This window comes from Cebus imitator, unplaced genomic scaffold, assembly GCF_001604975.1.
Source record: "Cebus imitator isolate Cc_AM_T3 unplaced genomic scaffold, Cebus_imitator-1.0 Scaffold315, whole genome shotgun sequence".
Classification (NCBI taxonomy): Eukaryota; Metazoa; Chordata; class Mammalia; order Primates; family Cebidae; genus Cebus; species Cebus imitator.
In genome coordinates this window covers 2492475-2507584 of record NW_016107630.1, presented here as the reverse complement: position 1 = coordinate 2507584, position 15110 = coordinate 2492475, and the positions used below count along the sequence as shown (strand labels likewise).

The 15110-nt window shown below is 34.8% G+C and overlaps 1 long non-coding RNA gene across 1 annotated transcript in view; it reads left to right on the top strand.

Moving 5' to 3' along the window:
• Positions 1–11736, top strand: part of LOC108286176 — a 44273-nt gene extending 32537 nt beyond the window's left edge. Inside the window, exon 2 of the long non-coding RNA XR_001817842.2 lies at positions 10635–11736. This is a non-coding gene — a long non-coding RNA (uncharacterized LOC108286176). The remainder of the gene's footprint in view (positions 1–10634) is intronic.
• Positions 11737–15110: the final 3374 nt, after the last annotated feature.

The following is a 15110-nucleotide window of genomic DNA, read 5'->3' as shown; positions in this document are numbered from 1 at the left end:
AATCTGCTGAGAGGCTTTGGATAGTGTATTTTAATTAAGGTAATCCTTATTTGCATCTAACAAACAGCATTGCTACTTAGACATTTAAGACCCTAGTGATGCATATTAGTACATTACCTCAACATATCTAATAGAGATTTAATACTTGTGTTTTAAGGAGCAATTTGTCATAAATTAAGAGTATTTGCATAGTAAATTTCAAGGATATTATTCTTTTCAGAGTTTTCTATAATTAAGCAACACATTAAACATTAAAATTTTATAATTTTGTAGTGCTAGGAATGCTTACTTTGTTATTAAACTGAGCCTCATTTTCAGCTGCACATAACTCTATGGAAAATTCTATTTTAATAAAGACATAATGAACATACTGTCACTAAGATTTTTTTCTTCTTAAATCTGAGTGATGGCCTACGTGTTTAAAGAATGTTTTAGCATGCAAAATGCAAGTCAGAAGACATTCATTCAGTTGGATGGAGAGTATTTAATCATTTAAAAAGGAGACCAAAGAGACTTATCCCAACCATACTGCTAAACACTTATGAGCTTCATCATATATAAATTAAGTGTTCTCTAATTGGGAGTATGGATAGAATCTTTCTTTAGTCAATTAAGTGTTTATAGTATTAGTATCTATTTTAGTTAGTTAGAGTAAAGGAATTAAAAAGACCATTTTAATTAAGAATGACAACTTTATTCTCAAGGTCCTTTTTATTTTGATGGTTAACAGGATAATTTTAGCATTTGCATCTTATTGATCCAGAGAGAACGATTTTATGAAATATACCTTAGAAATAAGGCTCAACAGTTGAGTTCACCTGTGGTCATGTAGATTTGACTTGTCGTGAAGGCCTCTGTCACTTAGACATCTTTACGTGGGAGAAACTTAGGTAGGGCATGAAGGGCAAGATTCCTTTCCTACAAAGAAAGAATTAATACCTTGTTCAGCTTACTTTAGACTTCTGTGTGTTCTTTGTGCTCATCATCTTCTCCCATAAACTAACTAACTCCCTTTGCCTTTCCAACCAAGAGAAAAAGATCTAGAAAATGTTTTCCCTCAGTATCTAGAGAGTTCATTTCATTGGCTCCCCTTGCTTGTAGTAGTTTAAAAGATTCCCCACAGCAGGGAATGCAACTGTTTAATATTCACTCAATGAGTGTGATGTTTCAAAGAACTAAATTCAAATTATATGGGTGTGGGTGCTCTATATGTGGTCATTTTTAGTTCAGTTTTGCATCAGTTTTAATAACAATGTTAAAATATTTAGATACTTAGTTGTATCATGTTGGAGCCAATATAGAAGGTATTATTTCAAATTGTTTTATAAATAAGAAATATTATCAATATATTTATTATTCTTATGTACAATTGGCTAAAAGTATCTAATAATTATAATGTATAAAAACTAGTTACATCTGAGAGGTAACAGTAATAAAATGTTATTTGAATTCTTTCATTACAAGGGCAAGTTGAAGTTGTGGAAATAACAGACTGCTGAAGAGACTCCATTGTGGGTTCAAATCTCAATATTGTGATTCCTGGCTGGGTAATCTTGGGCCTTAATTTTTACATTTGAACATTGGAAATCACATTGCAAGGGTAAATATTGGCTCCCTGTTTCCTACACTATCAAAGAATATATTAATTTGGAAGCTCTAGTGATTTCATGGACAAAATGTATGGCAACTGTTCCTTCCCTGTTGTGTTTTTGCTAACCGTTCACTCACCCTTACCCCTCTCTATTATTTAAGAGTTGAAAAACTAAAGCCCAGAAAGACAAAATGATTGATTTTTGGGTAAAACCCTAATTAGTTGAAAAATAAAAATTAGTAGCAAAGATCAACTCATCTGGGTCACTCAGTCATGGGAATGCATCAAGTGTTGCCATAATCCCCAACTCCTTACTCTCTCTTATAACTGTCACACATCCCCGATGTTGAAGTTACTTTATTGTTTCTTGTATACTTTCAAGCCCTTGAATAAATTTCCTCCTTCCACTCACTACCAAAATGCCGAGAAGAATCACCTATATTGATATTTCAGTTCCCTCATTATTCCATTTTCTTAGCCCCTGTAATAAGCTTGTCTTTTCCCAATCATATTTAATAGAAATTCCTTTCCAAGGTCATTAATGACCCTTCTTGGTTACTTAGTGAGGAATGGCCAAATTGTCTGTTATGTCAAAGAATTTACATAATGTGTCTTAGTGTAGGACTACTTTCAGGCTGTTTTGTTGTTTAGGTTGCAATTTTTAGATGCTCAGTAAAACTTGATGATTGGAAACTGATCAACTAATATGCTGACTTGTGGGTGACCAAATCTGTCTTCTAATATAGCCATAAGAGCTAAAAATAGCACACAACATTTAAATACTTATTCAGGACTGTCTATGTATCCATGACTGAGCCCTTGCTCTTTATTAATTCATTTAATTATCACTACAATCCCACAATGTTGCTATTGTTACCACACCCATTTTACTTATGAGAAAACTGAGGCACAAAGAAGATAAAATTGTCCACACAAAATTGTCATGGGACTGGGAAGCTGACCTAGGCAATCTGATGCCATAGCCCAAGCTGTTGAACACTTTGCTATTCTGTCATACATATTTTGTAGGCTAAGGAAAACTGACACAAAGATACGTATGGGGCCCAGATCTTTCCTTCAGTATTTATTTTTTTTCCATTTGAGGTAGCTCTAGTGGAGGGCATGCATGGGAAAAGATCGGAGAGGAGCAACAGAAGAGAGTAATTGGAGTCAGCCAGATGTAACTGTGGGTTGGCTCTGCAACTCCCTTGTATGACCTTAGGTGAGCTGCTGAAGCTCTCAGAAGTTCCTTCTCAGTAAGAGGTCATGCCCACACCCATACCATCTCTATCATGGGCTTCTGTTTCATGTCATCTAAGTAGCAGATTTCTGTTCCAGAGTAAGAGCTTTATACACTGTAGCTATTACTGTAATTTGTCCACTTATTTACTTTAGAGATGTAAGGAATCTCAATAGTACTCTTTGGCACAGAGTGCCTTCATTCAAATGTTAAGGTTTGCTTCATTTTTGATATCTTGGTAATCTGCAATGTCCCTAGTTTCTATGATATGAGCTTTATAGTTGTGTTTTCAAGTCAGTATTATTTTTTCTTCTGGCATATAGATTTTATCTCATGTTAGAGGCATAAACATCTGTATGAAATTCAGGGCTCACAGCATTAATCCAAAATATCTTAATGAAGAACTGATTTGCAGTTAATCTCTATGATAACACTTTGTGGGAATCAGTAGTGATTAAGTTAATTTTGAAGGAATAACCCCAACACAGTATGTTTTCATTTGGAAAGAGGGGAAGGAGTTTCATTTTTCATTTGAATAAATCTTTATGGAGTATATACTAAGTTTCAGGGTCTATACCTGGATAGAGTGAATATATTTCATTTTAAGTGTTCACTAAGCAATTAGGCAAGGCTGTCTGTTAGGTTGTGTTAAAATGGATTATGATTCTGAGCCTGCAGGAAAGAGTACTGGGGCTTGGGAGGGGACGTGAAAAAATTAGACTCTGTATTTGCTGTTTATGATGTAATCATAACAATATATCCCAAATCTCAACCTGAGTCATGTTGTATTAGAATCTCACTGTTTTTATAAAATGCTTTGAAGATGTCGTTTTTAGATTATTACTATTCTATTATTATTTATGTAGATACACACATATAATATAATAATATATTAATCGTATATTATGTGATTTCTGGTATATTTTGCCTCACCCGTAAGATTATTTGATACTGTTTTTGTATGACCAATGTATAGGAGCTTATCTTCAAAGAGAAGTTATTAATTATCTTCAGATAAATAACAGAGATATAGTATTTGACCTTTAGGAGTTTGGAGCTTAAAACAGGCAGTACTAAGACCAAAACACCCTATAAATATCAAACAGGTACATAATTTGAATAAAACATTTTGTGTTTCCAGAAATGTCACTTACCTACCTTAATCAGCATGTGTGCTAGTAATTTTTGCATCTGTTTCTGCAAAACGAGAAAGAACTAATGATTCAATTTTAATGGGGAAAGAGCAAAGATGTCACAAAATCATACAGTTCTTTAAATTTGTCTGCTCATTCTCTATGATTACTTCACTAAAGTATTAACCTTTTAAGAAAATTCATTGCACAGTTGGTTGCAGTACTGTGATCTGCCAAATTACAGCNACGCATACACACACACACACACACACACACACACACACACACACCCCAAACAAAAACATAAAAGCCAAACTCATAAAAAACTCTATCAACCAATGGGCCTCAAGTTACTCTTTTCTTACATGTACACACTTTCTTAACTTCCTTCTCCCTTCTTTTCCTTTCCATTATTTCTTCCTTTTCCCTTTTCCTCTCTTCCAATGCATGCTTAATTATCTCCAGAAAAATCTTTCTCTGTTATTGCTCATTTTCCACCCCAACTATAAGTTAAAAATTATTCTTATCATTATTGATGAAAACAAAGTTAACATTAGGGAATACCAGTAATAAGGGAAGGGAAAGTCACTAGTTTTAAAACTTAACATAACTGTACAGCTAATGCATGTTGTTACATATTCAAGTGAAATTAGGATCTAATAGAGAACTGGTGGTAACCATCTCCAAAGACCTTGAAAAAGCTCAGCAGTCCTTTACAAAATGCTCATAAACATCTTATCATCTTTGTTTCGTCATCCAATTAAATCTATTATACCTAGAGCATTTAAGAGTAGTAAACTATCTTTTATTCTATTTGACTTTCCATTTTCTTTAATTGCTACTATGAAACAGTGTTGTTTATTGCTATATTTCATTGCAAATATTTCAGATATATTATAAGCCTAAATTGAGCTTTTGTAGATTCTTTTTTTTTTCAGGATAAACCTAATCTTCATTTATTACTTCTACGGTAATACTCATCTTAAGTTTCAAAAATATGACATGTAAATAAACTCTGGGGAAACAACTCACTATAAATTGGCAATTTTCTGTGTGGTGAATAAAAAGAAATACCATAAGACATACTCTCCTATATTCACAGACTTCATTTAGTTAGTAAGATTAGGTCAAATATGTGGGTGTGAATTTAAATCAAATTTCTAGCTTAATATAGAATTACAGAAATTCAGTAGTATCTCAACTTAATTGATATCTCATTATTTTAGTCATATGTTCTCATTTTTCATTTTAAATTCAATTTCTTTTATGCCTGAAGTTCGGATTCCAATGTTTTAAAGGTTAGATTCATGACTCTATGCTAAATAGAAGGGCATACTGGATTTGTTTCTCTTTTGGATAGGGTTGGGAGTGGTGTCTGGCAAAATACCTTTTCCATTAAATAATAAAATAAGAAAAATTTATTATTGCTGATGAATTCAGGGAGTTTGCTTACTGGAAGTAGTCAAGTAGTCTGATACAGAAATACACATTGCAGTAAGAACCATAACATTGCTAGGTTTGTAATATAAGAGCTGCTAAATATATTTTGAATATCACAAAGACTGCATTTCTTGCCTGGAGCGTACTCTTTGTTATACTCTCCGTCTCATACTCTTATCTTTTTCATGAGGAGCAGTGAATCTCAATAAAATCTATGGATTGTGTTATGTTTAAAGGCTCCTAACTGAACCAATATGTTCACAGGTAGGATCAACAATATAAGTGTAAACCTTTGAAATTTAGATGGAAGTGGAAGCTGCCTAATAAAACTCTGGTGCTGAATTCTATACAACATATACCAGTGCTTTAATTTTGTATTCAGGTCTCAAAGGACTAGAAGACAAACTGAACACATCTGCAATTTTCTGGATTAAACTATTATAGTTTTATGTAAAAACTCTGAATGCACTTAAGGTTTATGTATTGTAAAGGCATTGTGTAATGGTTATTCATTTCTTTGTTAAGAGCCTTTATCTAATGTTGAAATTTTGAATTAAAAGTTTTATGTTTACACCTATTTAGTTGGATCATTAGTTCAAGATGCAGACTAAGGAAGCTAGATAGTTATAAAGTATGTTTCATTCAACATTTTTTTAGAGCATTGGTATCTAACGCTGTATTTGTAAGACCATCAGTTATCAAGCCATGTAAGTGCTCAATTCCTTTTGAAGCTTTCGAGGGGTATTACAATTAAGTTTTCAGAATTGCTTTAGGATCATACAATTCTTTTGTGCTTTATTTTCATTAACAAAATAGTAATTAAAATTAAATTTTAAAAGAAATAACCACAGTAGGTCATACGTTTATTAACTTGAGGTAGATAATGAACCTGTCCTATATAAAGACTGAGCTAAATCTGCTGAGAGGCTTTGGATAGTGTATTTTAATTAAGGTAATCCTTATTTGCATCTAACAAACAGCATTGCTACTTAGACATTTAAGACCCTAGTGATGCATATTAGTACATTACCTCAACATATCTAATAGAGATTTAATACTTGTGTTTTAAGGAGCAATTTGTCATAAATTAAGAGTATTTGCATAGTAAATTTCAAGGATATTATTCTTTTCAGAGTTTTCTATAATTAAGCAACACATTAAACATTAAAATTTTATAATTTTGTAGTGCTAGGAATGCTTACTTTGTTATTAAACTGAGCCTCATTTTCAGCTGCACATAACTCTATGGAAAATTCTATTTTAATAAAGACATAATGAACATACTGTCACTAAGATTTTTTTCCCCTTAAATCTGAGTGATGGCCTACGTGTTTAAAGAATGTTTTAGCATGCAAAATGCAAGTCAGAAGACATTCATTCAGTTGGATGGAGAGTATTTAATCATTTAAAAAGGAGACCAAAGAGACTTATCCCAACCATACTGCTAAACACTTATGAGCTTCATCATATATAAATTAAGTGTTCTCTAATTGGGAGTATGGATAGAATCTTTCTTTAGTCAATTAAGTGTTTATAGTATTAGTATCTATTTTAGTTAGTTAGAGTAAAGGAATTAAAAAGACCATTTTAATTAAGAATGACAACTTTATTCTCAAGGTCCTTTTTATTTTGATGGTTAACAGGATAATTTTAGCATTTGCATCTTATTGATCCAGAGAGAACGATTTTATGAAATATACCTTAGAAATAAGGCTCAACAGTTGAGTTCACCTGTGGTCATGTAGATTTGACTTGTCGTGAAGGCCTCTGTCACTTAGACATCTTTACGTGGGAGAAACTTAGGTAGGGCATGAAGGGCAAGATTCCTTTCCTACAAAGAAAGAATTAATACCTTGTTCAGCTTACTTTAGACTTCTGTGTGTTCTTTGTGCTCATCATCTTCTCCCATAAACTAACTAACTCCCTTTGCCTTTCCAACCAAGAGAAAAAGATCTAGAAAATGTTTTCCCTCAGTATCTAGAGAGTTCATTTCATTGGCTCCCCTTGCTTGTAGTAGTTTAAAAGATTCCCCACAGCAGGGAATGCAACTGTTTAATATTCACTCAATGAGTGTGATGTTTCAAAGAACTAAATTCAAATTATATGGGTGTGGGTGCTCTATATGTGGTCATTTTTAGTTCAGTTTTGCATCAGTTTTAATAACAATGTTAAAATATTTAGATACTTAGTTGTATCATGTTGGAGCCAATATAGAAGGTATTATTTCAAATTGTTTTATAAATAAGAAATATTATCAATATATTTATTATTCTTATGTACAATTGGCTAAAAGTATCTAATAATTATAATGTATAAAAACTAGTTACATCTGAGAGGTAACAGTAATAAAATGTTATTTGAATTCTTTCATTACAAGGGCAAGTTGAAGTTGTGGAAATAACAGACTGCTGAAGAGACTCCATTGTGGGTTCAAATCTCAATATTGTGATTCCTGGCTGGGTAATCTTGGGCCTTAATTTTTACATTTGAACATTGGAAATCACATTGCAAGGGTAAATATTGGCTCCCTGTTTCCTACACTATCAAAGAATATATTAATTTGGAAGCTCTAGTGATTTCATGGACAAAATGTATGGCAACTGTTCCTTCCCTGTTGTGTTTTTGCTAACCGTTCACTCACCCTTACCCCTCTCTATTATTTAAGAGTTGAAAAACTAAAGCCCAGAAAGACAAAATGATTGATTTTTGGGTAAAACCCTAATTAGTTGAAAAATAAAAATTAGTAGCAAAGATCAACTCATCTGGGTCACTCAGTCATGGGAATGCATCAAGTGTTGCCATAATCCCCAACTCCTTACTCTCTCTTATAACTGTCACACATCCCCGATGTTGAAGTTACTTTATTGTTTCTTGTATACTTTCAAGCCCTTGAATAAATTTCCTCCTTCCACTCACTACCAAAATGCCGAGAAGAATCACCTATATTGATATTTCAGTTCCCTCATTATTCCATTTTCTTAGCCCCTGTAATAAGCTTGTCTTTTCCCAATCATATTTAATAGAAATTCCTTTCCAAGGTCATTAATGACCCTTCTTGGTTACTTAGTGAGGAATGGCCAAATTGTCTGTTATGTCAAAGAATTTACATAATGTGTCTTAGTGTAGGACTACTTTCAGGCTGTTTTGTTGTTTAGGTTGCAATTTTTAGATGCTCAGTAAAACTTGATGATTGGAAACTGATCAACTAATATGCTGACTTGTGGGTGACCAAATCTGTCTTCTAATATAGCCATAAGAGCTAAAAATAGCACACAACATTTAAATACTTATTCAGGACTGTCTATGTATCCATGACTGAGCCCTTGCTCTTTATTAATTCATTTAATTATCACTACAATCCCACAATGTTGATATTGTTACCACACCCATTTTACTTATGAGAAAACTGAGGCACAAAGAAGATAAAATTGTCCACACAAAATTGTCATGGGACTGGGAAGCTGACCTAGGCAATCTGATGCCATAGCCCAAGCTGTTGAACACTTTGCTATTCTGTCATACATATTTTGTAGGCTAAGGAAAACTGACACAAAGATACGTATGGGGCCCAGATCTTTCCTTCAGTATTTATTTTTTTTCCATTTGAGGTAGCTCTAGTGGAGGGCATGCATGGGAAAAGATCGGAGAGGAGCAACAGAAGAGAGTAATTGGAGTCAGCCAGATGTAACTGTGGGTTGGCTCTGCAACTCCTTTGTATGACCTTAGGTGAGCTGCTGAAGCTCTCAGAAGTTCCTTCTCAGTAAGAGGTCATGCCCACACCCATACCATCTCTATCATGGGCTTCTGTTTCATGTCATCTAAGTAGCAGATTTCTGTTCCAGAGTAAGAGCTTTATACACTGTAGCTATTACTGTAATTTGTCCACTTATTTACTTTAGAGATGTAAGGAATCTCAATAGTACTCTTTGGCACAGAGTGCCATCATTCAAATGTTAAGGTTTGCTTCATTTTTGATATCTTGGTAATCTGCAATGTCCCTAGTTTCTATGATATGAGCTTTATAGTTGTGTTTTCAAGTCAGTATTATTTTTTCTTCTGGCATATAGATTTTATCTCATGATAGAGTCATAAACATCTGTATGAAATTCAGGGCTCACAGCATTAATCCAAAATATCTTAATGAAGAACTGATTTGCAGTTAATCTCTATGATAACACTTTGTGGGAATCAGTAGTGATTAAGTTAATTTTGAAGGAATAACCCCAACACAGTATGTTTTCATTTGGAAAGAGGGGAAGGAGTTTCATTTTTCATTTGAATAAATCTTTATGGAGTATATACTAAGTTCCAGGGTCTATACCTGGATAGAGTGAATATATTTCATTTTAAGTGTTCACTAAGCAATTAGGCAAGGCTGTCTGTTAGGTTGTGTTAAAATGGATTATGATTCTGAGCCTGCAGGAAAGAGTACTGGGGCTTGGGAGGGGACATGAAAAAATTAGACTCTGTATTTGCTGTTTATGATGTAATCATAACAATATATCCCAAATCTCAACCTGAGTCATGTTGTATTAGAATCTCACTGTTTTTATAAAATGCTTTGAAGATGTCGTTTTTAGATTATTACTATTCTATTATTATTTATGTAGATACACACATATAATATAATAATATATTAATCGTATATTATGTGATTTCTGGTATATTTTGCCTCACCCGTAAGATTATTTGATACTGTTTTTGTATGACCAATGTATAGGAGCTTATCTTCAAAGAGAAGTTATTAATTATCTTCAGATAAATAACAGAGATATAGTATTTGACCTTTAGGAGTTTGGAGCTTAAAACAGGCAGTACTAAGACCAAAACACCCTATAAATATCAAACAGGTACATAATTTGAATAAAACATTTTGTGTTTCCAGAAATGTCACTTACCTACCTTAATCAGCATGTGTGCTAGTAATTTTTGCATCTGTTTCTGCAAAACGAGAAAGAACTAATGATTCAATTTTAATGGGGAAAGAGCAAAGATGTCACAAAATCATACAGATCTTATTATTGTTATGCTCATTCTCTATGATTACTTCACTAAAGTATTAACCTTTTAAGAAAATTCATTGCACAGTTGGTTGCAGTACTGTGATCTGCCAAATTACAGCACTCTGAATGTTTACAAGTCACAGAGATTCCCCAGAGGGTCTACCTAAATTCCCTGAAGGGAAAGAAAAATTAAAATCATTGTTTCCCCCTTCTGTTTTTGTTCACAGAGAGAACAGACTTGTTTGTCAAGAACAAACACACAGAGCTGAGAGATCAGGAAACGGTGGGACCAGGGAGCCAGACTCTGCTTTGCTTAACACGATTGGAAGGAGTGACTCCAACAGCCAGTCACCACGAGGCGTCTCAGTGTCTGGGGAGAATTCGTGTGAACTGTCAGCTGAAAGCATTGACAGCTTCCCATTAGTAATGAATTATGGAAATAATTTTATTAATTTCTTCACCTCAATCAGTACATGTTAGTGAAAGTTGCTCATCCAAACATCAAAGAACCATTGCATTTTAACCTTTTAGTCTTTTACCGTGTAACCAGGAACAGCAAAGAAATAAATTAGTGTAGCATTCCTTTAAAAAAATGCCTGGAGATAAGGAGTGGACATAATTTTTTCTGTTTTTAATTTAATAGCAGGTTTATGGTTTTATGCAAAACCATTCACATTACATTTGACCCTCTGGGAGCTGCTTTTTTTTCTGTGGATATAATTTTGAGTCTTTAATAATCCGTTGTTAAACCCAGTCTGAGTTTGATTAATGAATTGTGATGAACCGGTGCATTAATTTGCAGGTTTGGTCTAATGCCCTAAAAGGCTGCTTTGTTGCAGGTTATTAATGCTCAACTCTTCAAGAGGAGCCATGGGGTGGCGACAGTGTGTCCCGTAATGAACAAGCTACACATTTGAACAGTCCCAGTGATAGAGCTGCAGCTCTAGAAGTCACCATGGAGCTATGTTATTGAAAGAAAGAAAATCCTGATTTAGCTTAATGCCCTAAACAGGGGGCCACAGACCTCCAGCTCCACAGGTCTCCGCATGGAATTCAGGGGGAATTTGTGAATTTTGATAGGAAAAAAATCTTTTATTAACCTCTAACTGAAATTTAACATCATTCAATTATGAATGTAGGTGACAACCATAGTATTCTTAGCCGTGTCTGTGACTTTGTCATCTCTGGAAATCATAGATATTTCCGTAACACGTTATAGAGGTGCAAGTACCTCACCATGTCATTTGTATTTGTCACTACCACAGAATTATAGTAAATATGAGGACAGCTGCCTGACTTATTTAATGTAATAAAGAAGTACATATATTACTATCTTGTTCATTTTTTTAAAAAAAATGACTATTTCCAATATAACTGGTTTCATTTGTAATTTTATTTTAGATATTAAAAGCAAGATTCCAAGAAGGGGTTTCTGGCCCCAAATGGTTAAGAGCCCCCTTTCCTGAGTGACTGCTGTCTGTGCTGCCCCTTAGTGATACTTTGACCTGTTCCTCAGAGCTCTAGTTTCAGGAACATGCAAGCTTCAGATTTGTTACCAATGCAGCCATGATAGCAATGACTTTTTTTTGACAACAAAAAGTTGTGCAAACGTCATCAACTTTTCAATTACTTCCCTCCTCACTTTCCTCCTCCTAAGCTCTCGAAGCTATAAACTGCTTGTTTTACTCACTGATATTTCCCCAACACATATGTTATTTGACACATAGTAGGCACTTAGTCAGTATTCAATATATGAGTGATAGCTTTAAGAGAAAGTAATTTTTTTGCCTCATTTGAGTAAATCTGGGTTTTAAATACTTTTTTTTTAAGGAAATAAAATTTTGTATCCACATTCTAAAGAGTTTATTACATTATAAAAAGGTATTTACAAGGCATTAGAAATGTTTATAGGAAATAATATTGAGCAGTTTATTGTTCAGTTGCTCAGTTTATCAGGGCACTGTTGATTCTCATAACTGATTTTTTCAAAGCATTGTTACAATTAAACGAAGAGAACTGGAATTCTCCAAAGACAAATATAGTGTTAGAGAGTTAGGAAAATCAGATTAAGTAAAAAGATGAGCCTGTGTGTTGGGAGTGCCATGTAAGTGTGTGGATGTGTTTGTGTGTCTCTGTGTAAAGAGATCCAACGTAGTGAAAGAGTCTTTAGAGCTGTAAGTTGCCTTAGAGATTATTTTGCAATTTAATTTAACAAGTATTGAAACTGAAGCACAAGGAGGTTAAATGACCAGTGACCTCCTAATTGCTAAATCCAATAAACTCTTCTCAGACCTTAACTTATTTGACCACGCTATTGCATTTTATGTGTTTACCTTCTCCAAGCCTGTGCATGGGCTGCTCCTGCCACTCAGAATGCCCTCCATTCCACTCCTCCTAACCTTGCCCCCTACTCTTCTCCTAGGACCACACATCTTTTAAGCTGTCCTGGTCTCCAGCCCTCAAGCAGAATTTTGTTTTAGTTTAGCGTTTCTCAGTTTTTCTCATTATTTTCCCTAACAGCCTTTTCAGACATTTTCTCCCCTTAATTCTCCTCACTTTTCCCCTTGCCCCATTCTCTGGTGGAATTTTAATGCTGCAGGTAGACTCGTATATATTTTTATGCATTGTGACCTTTAGGAAGGCAACAAACGCTTATACTATCTAAGACTTTTTTCCCCCTCAAGGACCACTTTCTCCTCCTTTGGGTAAGATCACCCTTGTTGAGAACGTGTGCTCCAGTGGAACCCAAATGTCACAAGACTTTCCCCATCCTGTGGATTCAAAATAGGGTCACAAAGGGCTCCAACCTTTGCCCATTTTGCTAAGTTAAATTCCATGGGATTTCTTCCCTCCCCAGACTCCTCATGGTATCTATCTGTTGTTAGGAAATTAGTCTTTGTTCTGTCTGCCTGTTTCTGCCTGTAGGGAGCTGGGACACAATACTGCCCTTCAGAATGAACTGTACGCCCTTGGTCGTGATGGTTCAGCCTGACAGAGTGCCACTGGTGAGCAGTGAATCTCAGAACCTTCTGTGGTTGCTGCCACAGCTGCCTGGTGGGGTGGGAAAGATAGTCACTATTGCTGCTCTTGCTCTTGGCTGTAGGTGCTTATGTTTTCTGGCCTCGGTCTAAATATCTGGTAAAGTAATTGCTCAGCCAAATATGCACTACAGCAATATTTTGTGGTGATGTAACTCTTTCAACTCCCATCTCACATAGCCATGTTCTCTAGGTGCACTCAGGATACCAGTTTCAACTTTCTGGATGCCTCGCAGTCTCTCCTGCCTTCAAGCTTGGCTCATATTGTTTCATCTTCCTGGAATATTCTCTCTTCTTCTTTTCCACTAGAAAACACCAGTCTCAGTTGCAATATCATTCCTTTCAGGAAGCTTCTTGGAGGCCTGTTCAGAATAGGTGTTATTTCTCCTGTGTGCTCTGAAGGTGTCCTGGATTCCTAGATTATTATATACAGATTGTTTCTTTGTGTATATATCCTATGATACTCCAAGTTCCTTGAAGGCAGAAAGCATGTAGGGTTGTCAGATTTAGCAAATAAAAATACAGGATTCCCTGTTAAATGTAGTTTCCAGATAAACAACAGATAAGTTTTAGTATAAGTAGTTCCATAATTGGATATTTGAATATGGAACATACATATTTGAACACTTGAGTATAGAAAATATATATACTAAAAAATATTCATATTTATATGCCATTCAAATGTAACTGGTCATTTTATATTTTATCTGGCAATCTTATGAACATATATTGTGCTTATTGTATTCCTGGAGCCTAGCACAGTTCCAATCATCTAGAAAGTACTCCATAAATGTTTATGAAATGAATAAATTTATTCTAGATGCTGGAGACATAGCAGGGAATGAAAACAAAAGTCTTTGCCTTGTTGGAGATTACATTCCAGTGGATGAATATAGACGATAAATAAATAAGCAAAATATATGGTATGTCAATGTTGGTAAGAGTTATGGAGGAAAACACAGGAGAAAAGAGGACATGATATGGAACTATTTTTTTTTCTCTCCAGACTTGCTCTGTGTTCATTTGTTTTCATCTCAGCTGATGGCAATTCTATTTGTCTTTTTGCTTGGATCAAAACTCTGGAAGTTATCTTTTGTCTTTCTCTTCCATATCTCATCCAACCTGTTAGGAAATTATTATTATTTTTTACCTTCACAATATATCCAGAATCTGACCACTTATCATCACCTCTACTGGTAGTTCCTTGCTCCAAGCCAGCGTCATCTCTTGCCTGGGTTATTGCAGTAGTATTCAAGATGGTGACCTTTCTTCTGCCCTTGTCCTTCTATATCCCATTTTCAACACTGTAATCAGACCAAGTCTTTTAAAAGGTAAGTCAGATCATACCATTTTTTTCTTTAAAACTTTCCAGGGGCTCCCCACTTTTTTCATTCTAAAAGATGAGGTCCTTAAAATGATTCTCATGGTTCTTCATGAGAATGCCTATTTCAACCCCTATTTCCCATCCTCCTCCTGTTACTTCTCTGACCTCTCCTCAAAAACTTTATCCCTTTAAGATGAGCAACTAACTCTCTTGGTTTGCCATGGATGCTCCTGGCTTTACCACTGAAAGTCACACATCCGAGGACACCCCTGAGTCCCTGGAAAACTTGGACAGTTACTCGCCCTACAAACCACTCTGGTCATAGATGTCTTTTCACTGAT